We start from the raw sequence: 8,738 nt of genomic DNA on the forward strand, positions 1-8,738 counted from the left end.
GAGAGGAGATGTTATGGAGTGTAAAGAGAAAAAAAAGGTGGAAGTGAAAGGTAATATGTTTAAAGAGGAAGATTTTAAGAGGAACTAGGAAATTTTGACTAATATTACCTCAATACAGATATATTTGGTATGAAGTCTGCTGTACATCCTATATTCTGTTGACGTCTGCAATATTCTGCATATTCAAACAAGCATACTCTGTGTAAATTCCACTATGATGTAGTTTCATTAAGCAAGGAGAGGCCCAGGAAAACCACAATTTCTTTTTTTTTTTGCTTACGATATTCTGTATCAACACACCCACTTGCTCTAACACCTTGTATGTTTTGAAACAAGAGAAATTTCCTTCACCACAAACCACCCATCTTGAGAGCTCATGAGGACATTTAGATGTATTTATAGACATCAAACTTACATGTTATTTATAAAGCACAAAAAATATTGAATTACAACATAGAATTGCTTTCATTGCGATTTTAAGTTATACAATATACGTAAATAAATATAACTTTTACATGGTTCAGTGAAAACTAACATTGTTTTAAAAAACAGGATATGGCTATAGCCAGTTACACTTAATAAAGATATATAAATATGTAGACAGCAACATATATAATGTACTATGCCCATGCATGCATGTGTGTGTGTGTGTGGTCCTGAGGCACAGAGTAATATGATCCATACTTTGGAGTTAGCATGTGGGAGATTGGTACTCTCCCATCTCACTAAGTGAGAGCACACACACGCACACAAATACACACATAGACACACAGAATCAGAGTGGCAGAGATTCCTGGCAGAGATCGGCAACAGATCGACAAAATGTTTGTCAGCTTCAATTCATTTGAATGAATGTCTGTGTGTGTATGTCTACCTGCACAGACATACACAGTCCGGTGAGGTTGGGCATGTGTGTATGTTTGCTTTTCTGTGTCTCATGTTATGTAGGCATCATGACGTTAAGTGTCAAAGTGATTGTGAATGAAAGAAAAAGGAGGCATTTGAAACTACAGTGATCTACAGAGTTCTTAAAACTAGGACCTTAGTATATGAGAGACAATTGTATTTCACTGCATTGTGCCTCATAGTAAGAAAGTCCCAAAAAAAAGTCAAGTTTAGCAAATCATATAAGTAATTAACAAATGATGAACTTGCCAAAAAACTACCCTGATGTTGCATTTAAAAAATAATATGAACTCATGGGATTTTTTGTTGCCTTTCTACTTCTATTTCCGGATGATCTGGTATGCTAACATCCGCTGTGATAAAATGTGTGCATTTTATCCAGAGTTCAATGGGGTCAGTCTGACTTTATGGTTTACATCTCTCTCTTTCTCTGAATCCTTTGCATCCTCTAGGCATCAGGCTGGATCAGTGCATTGGGGAGTTGTAACCCAATCGCATTGATCGTTTTCTTTCATTTATTGGCTCTTCACCAGTGAAAAAGACTAGAAGGAAGAGGAGGGTATGGATGAGAGGGAGAAGGGAAAACACAATGTCCAAAATGTAAAAAAAAAATCTATTTGTTCTGGCACATTTTGAAACATTTTGTATGTAACATGTGTATGTAAAATTGGGCCTTATGCAGTTTTCTCTTAAATATAAAATAAGAGAATCCAACTCCAGAGTCCAGATGCACTAAATTATCTTGACCACCCAAATCTGCTCTTAACTACGGTACATGTGCTAAATGATGAATCCCAGTTGATCTTAAATTGGATTTGCATGACCAACTGTTATCATAGGTAATGCCCCCTAAACACTATATAAGGGCAGGTGTTGTGCTGTGCATAGATACTCTAGCACATGTCCAGAAATCAGAGAGATGCCACCAAAAAAAAGGCAGCAAGAAGAAGAAATTGACTTACTATTTAATCAATTTAAATTTATCATAGTCCTAATTGGGATTACACAAATGTATTAATTTGATTATTAGAATTATTCTAAAACATAATCAAACTTTGATTATATGATATTCTTATGCTCCTCAAATTTAAAATTTGGACAAACAACTGTTGAACTGTGAAAAAAATATGTTTAGCTTTTTTTAAATCTTGGTATGAGTGCTCTCGACCACCTGTAAAATCTTCCTCTTACCTAAGAGAAGAGCAAAAATACAAAAACATTGGTGAATCCCAGAAATCAATGAGTACTAACAAAGTAAGAACAAATCATACAAAGATACAAATGAAAATAAGAGAGAATTTGTCTGTATATGGCTTCTTGCATTTTCTCATGTTGAAAACATGTATCCTTTGGCAAAGGAATCAGACAAATAACAAAAATGTATCAATCAAACATGCTATTATGAACATCATATATATATGTGAATATATGTGTCTATATATATTTATATATATATATATACACACACACACATACACACACACACACATATGTATACATATGTATATGTATATACGCATATATATATGTAGAAAGAGAGAGAGACTGAGAGGGAAACCCATCCAACAGAAAAAAAAGAATGCGATAATCATCAAAGGTCAAAGTTATTAGATGTGTTACAACATGAAGTTATCACTAAGACACCTCAGTGAAAGAGATGGACCACCAGGCTGCAGTTGTCAAGGAGGACATGGAGGAACTGTGTTATCACTGGGAGTGGGAGGAGGGGGTTCCAGGTGTTCTTAACAAGAATAAAAGTGACATCTTAAATTAACAAACATTTCATTCCACACTTCCGAACCATGGGGTGAGTGCAAATGAAACAGAGAGGGGAGCGTGACTCCTCCACCTCTCAACCTCCAGTTCTCACCGCTGTCAGCAGATGTCAGTTAACTTCTGCCTGCACCGCTCTCTCTCTTTCTCTCTGCCACTAACTCATAATAATATTCTATAATCAGATAACAGCAAGGGTGGGTTGAGTAACTGCAAGGTTTCACAATCTCTACCTTTCTTTCCACCTATGCTTTATTTGTTTCCTCTACCTTAACTTTTGTATGCCCTCCCCACTTTCCCTCCGCCTAACCCCCTCCCCAACCCAGTCCAGGTCTTGTGTGTCAGAGTATCCCCAGGGTGTGTGTGGGCTAATTAGGGTGAGGCAGATCGGAGGGAAACACAGGTGTTAGCCAGACCGTACTCTCTGTACAGAGTAATGACTGTACCGAAGCCCCTCATCCCACCAACCCTCCCCCCAGGATAATTTGTCGCTACTCTGTATAACCATGCATCTCTCTGCTCCACTTCTGTTTGCTTTTCATTAATTCTTTTTATGTGGTTATTTGTTAGCATTATTTATGGCCCACACAAATATTAGCCCATTAGCCTGAGATACAATAATGAATTTGCCACTGTGGTCCTTATCAGAGCCGTGAGGGCTAGAACTGTTGATGTCTCCGTATCAGGTCAAGGTGGTCTCTTCATGTGTGCATGCATGCATATCTGAGAGTGTGATGCTTTGTTAGCATGCATGAGCATTGTTTTACATTAACGATCAGGCATGTACTGTTTGTGCACTCTTCATCTCTCAGTTTTCTCACTGTGCATTGCTTTCTGACAGACAACCATATGTCACATTTAAAACTTGAAATAATACAAATTTATGCTTTGTGATGCTCAAATGCCTCTATTAATCTGATTGGACGTGACTGTGCAAATCTAAGGAAAAAACTAACTGGAGTACGTTCTTCTGCTTCTTACTTCTGATTATTAAATTATGACTAGGAGCTGAGTAAAGAATTTATGAGCACAAATCGACAAAGCTGGAGTAACAGACAGTAAAAAGAGAAAGCAGAAAGGGTGAGTGATGGGAGGAGTGTGAGATGCAGAAAAAAATGTTGAGACAACTGCAAGATCGACAGAGAGAGGATGAAGAGAGGAAAAGAGAGAGCATGCTACTTTTAAGTGCATAAGTGGCAATATGCACCCACTGAGGTGGAACTGGACCCGGTGAGAGAATATTGTCCTAGGTCAAGCCGAGTCAGAATCACTTGGGTGACTGTTGCTCACTAGAGCAGAACACAGCAGAGGGAGAAAGCGGGTGCAAACCTGACTCAGCGCCATTTTGCCGCTTACTTGGTAGAAAATATGCTCCACACTACTATGATGTGAATTATATTCCAAAAATAACTATGTTACTGAGAACTGATTTCCTTAAATTACTTTCTATCTCACTTTGCAGGGTCAGATACAGTCCAGACAGTAAGTATTTGGACAGATATTTTTTGTTATCTAAACTCTTTGCAGAGAGCGTCATAAGAGAAATGAATGAAGTTTCTGCTGATGTGTATATGTCAAACACAGTCATTAAATGCAGAACATTTTCCACAAAATGTTATATTTGATGATTTTGTTTGATTTCATGTGCATCTGTCCAATTACATTATAACTCCTTACCTATGTGTTAAACGTTCTCCCACATTGTTATGTCTATACTGATGTAAACCCACTCAAATTCATCTGAGACATGGTATTAAGTATGAGTATCAATTTGAGGTACACCTCTCACATATAAATACACACATGCATCTGCACATGCACAACTAAACATGCTACAACAAGAATATGCTCTATGCAAGGACTTAAGTGGCAGCAAACATTTAATATTTAACACTAGCAAAAGTTAGGAGGCCTCTTGTCTTCCTTCATGTTAATGAATAGCTCTTTCTCTAAGAGATGAACGCCAAGTGCTACAAGTCACACTTGTCATTGTCTGTTTCTGGTGTACATTCCGATATGACTGAGAATGTCTGCTTTCAGATCAGTAAAACTGGCATCACTTGAATCAAGCAGGTTAAGGCTGCTATCTCAGAAAGGTCATATGATTATGTTGATTTGAACTGTTCCAAATATGTTTCAACCAGGCTTGTGAGAATTGGATTTTAAAATTCTAGAAAGTGGCAACTATTTTATCTTTAACACTGGAAACCAGAGTCAAATTTCCTATATGCCTAACCATGTTTGGCCAAAGAAGCTGACACTCCTTCTGATCTTTTGTCATTACTATCACAACGTAAACAGTGTAAATAATGCTACAAAATAATTCACCAGGAAAGTCTGCTTTCATGTATGAGTTCCAGGGCCCTCTGAAGACTGCTGCATTCAAATTAATCAATCTTTTTTTTCATGCAAGACTAATATCAATCTGAATCTGGTCCTTTTAAAGAGACTGTCAATTTGTTTTCTCTTTTAATGCTCTGCTCTATGCAATCCAAGGGATGCATTGTTACAACAATCAGTGTACAGACACACTGCATTAATGTAACAAATCAAGTACATCTAATTATTAATTGAGCAATTTATTATTTAATAGAAGCCATTTAGTTTGTGCTGTCAAACACTGAACTGATGATGTGACTCATTACTTTACATCGGTGGTGTCCAGAGGCACATAAATGTCGTAGAACTCTGTCGACTGAGTTTATTTCAAATTGATGTGCTGGATGGAGACTGTCCTCAAATGACAGAATCTGGAAGTGCCCCAGAATGACAAACAGTATGTTTATGTTCAAGTAACAGATCCCTCTAGTGGTCATGGTAATTATGATGGGGGGAAAAGAGGAAATCAGATAATATTATAGAGGAGGGGATGGAGGGAGCCCACGAAAGGAAGAGAGCAAAGTACTCTGACCTTGTTGCAGAGTGCAGGGAGAGCGGTTGGAGCATGAAGCTCTGCCCAGTGGAGGTCGGCACAAGGGGCTTTGTGGGAAGCACAACTACCCATCTGCTGAAAGATCTGGGACTGAGGGATAAGGAGCTGCACAAAGCCACCAGAGAACTCTCAGAAGAGGCGGAGAAGGTACATTTCTGGCTCTGGTTGAGAAGGTGGGACAAGATATGGGGAGCCAGCAATTCCTGTGGTTGGCTAGCTGCAGGTGGTGACTGGGAGACGTCCGAGTTCACTGCCCCGCCACCAGGAGATGTTCCGGCATAAGGGGCGAAACATCTGAGAATGGTGGTGGACCCTGCAGCTAGTCAAATGGGCACCAGTGGAGGTGCGGCCTGTTCAATCTAATAATAGAACAACTAAGTCCATTCAGGGAGGATAGATGTTATCTTCTGTTGTTATTTGTTTTCCTTTTACCATGACCGCAATGGTCCCATAACCTTAACCATAGCATTGTCAAATGATAAGATGGATTTATTTGATTTAACAGTTTTTTGTTTTTTTTTAAATCTGCAAATAGGGATACATGTTCTAGTGGAATGCATTGACCAACGACCTAGACCAACAAGGTATTTTGCATTTTTCGTTTCCTTTGGAGGAACATGTTGTATTACTTGTGATGATAAATTCAAAAAACTTCTTAAGAGTGCTGCACCAACTGTGATAGTGTTGTTGCTTTGACAGCTGACAGAGTTATCAGAGCTGAGGAGCTAAAGAAAGTTTAAAGCACCACAACTGTCTCAATAAGTGTTAAGAGTCTCAGGTAAGAATTCCAGAGCAAAATGCCACCTGCATACATCCTCTGTGACACTGAAGGGAGCTACATTGAACCAGATGGTAACCACGGAAACAGGTTATGTCTACTAGCATGATAAGCGTACTGTTAGCGAATACAGTGGCAATAAATCCATCTAAATGAAACTTATATGCCACATCTACCATTTGTGTGTGTGTGTCTGATCTTCTCAGACAGCAGATAAGTTGCTCACAGAGAATTATTGTTTTTGCTCTATTCACAATTAGCATTAAGCTGGCAGTAAAAACAATAGGCTAGAATAATATATAGTCTAAAATGGAAAGTAGCAGAGGTAGTAGTAGCAGTAGACGTAAAATCTTATCCTTTATGTTTCATATTTTAGAATCAGTGTAATTGTTGACTGTTGGCTAATGAGTGTTGTGACATGCTACTGCAGATGTTAGGGACATACAGTGGCCTCTGAGATGATTTTCTAACTTCACATAAGTTACTTGTTTTACTCTAATTTTGTTGTTGATGTTGCCAAGTGAATAACTGAATGAATAATCAGTTGAAGAAAGGTGACAATGAACATTCAACACATTGTCATTGGTTCATACTACCCATTCAAATATCCTTTCCTATTGTGCTAAGTAATGCAGATAAAATCCACAGCTGACACACCTGATCACCGTCTTTCTATAAATATATGACAAAGGATGATTTCAACTCTCTGTTCCAAATAATAATTCCATATTTGCTTGAGAATACAATGCTGCTTTGTTGTATAGGTGCATAATGCAATCTCAACAGTGCCTGCCAAGTTAGAGTTTGAGGATGTGAACAAAGAAAAAACTACTCTAGAAATTGTTGAAATAACAAGAAAAGTAACTTAAAAAGGAAAGAGACAAAAAGAAACTGCTGCTCCTTCACCTTGTTCACTCTAATTGGTTTAACTGATATGTTATATTAAGTGTCAAAAGCACCAGCAGGGCTTACGCTGTACAATCTGTCACACAAGGTGCCAAGGCATAACATGGGTAATGGAGGAACAGAAAAGGGGAAGGGGAAGAAAGAGAGAGAGAGGGGGAGAGAGAAAATGAGACAGTGTAGGACAAAGTGCAGTTAATAAGAATAGTCACTGCCTAGGATTTGGAAAAAGCCTTTACTACTGACACAAGCGAGTGTACATGGTAAGTTACATTATGCAGATGATGGGATAGTGAGCTAACTGATCACTTGTTCATTTGCACTCTTTCACCCTGGGGTCGGAAGTGTGACACGAGGCATTTGTTCACTTTTTCACTGCTGATGTCAGTTGTTTTTTTAATCAGCACCACCGGTCTGTAAGTAGTGCAGGTGTGGCTCAGAGGAGCAGTAATGCTGAGGATGTGTGAAATTGCACTTGTTATGGGGGCACAATGAGCAATGAGCAGCACCAGAGACACAATGTAAAAGTTTGGATTAACAACTGATTGTTCAATTTTGTAGGAACCTCAGTAACAAAAATACTGAATAAATAAGAAAGAGGAAAGAGTTCTGTTCATCATTTAAAATTTTTTCATTTAATTTGTTCTCTTTATGGTATCAGGGTTTCTGTTAAACCTGGAGGTTTAAACATGTATATGAATATACAGTATATTTATTTCTGTTATTTTTTTTTTTAGATTTATTATTGATAGCCTGAATGCTAAATCTGCCATAGTCTCATTTGCACAGAATGAGAGAAGTGCTATCTTTTATGTTGAGACTTATGTGAATAATTTATGTAATAAAAAACAAATAATTGTAGTACACATAAAAAGCTACATTTGTACAAACAGCTTGTATAAATTAAGTCTAAAGTCCACTCAAGTTTTAAGTCATGTTAAAGTCTTAAATGTTAAATGGGGTGCTCTTTCAGATTTAATGCCAATCATGGATGCCAATCATGGATGATCAGATGATCCATAAAAGCAGATCCCACTTCAATTGACAAGTGTACCATATCTATTTATTTGGGGGTTTTTTTATATAACCAGAATTAATACAGCATCTGCATCTGCATCTGCAATACATTGCTTCCATTTGCTGTTCACTCACACAGACATGTGTGCACAAAAAGAGAACAGTAAGTAAGTAAGTAAGTAAGGCGCTGACCATGAACTACAGGTCCCTAGTTCATGTATGGCTTGAGTTATTACCACTCTATCTCTCCTCATTTTGTGTTTAAACCCGTTTGATTTGTGACTGAAGGCTCACTCACTGTCTTTTCACCTCACTTAGATTGAGATGTTTAAAACATACTTAAACTCCTTTATTAATCTATACAACCCACTTTATATTTTTTCTTTTCTCTTCTAGTGATTGCATTTTAACTGCATTTTACAATTACAA

Source organism: Scomber japonicus, chromosome 9 (genome assembly GCF_027409825.1).
Source record: "Scomber japonicus isolate fScoJap1 chromosome 9, fScoJap1.pri, whole genome shotgun sequence".
NCBI lineage: Eukaryota > Metazoa > Chordata > Actinopteri > Scombriformes > Scombridae > Scomber > Scomber japonicus.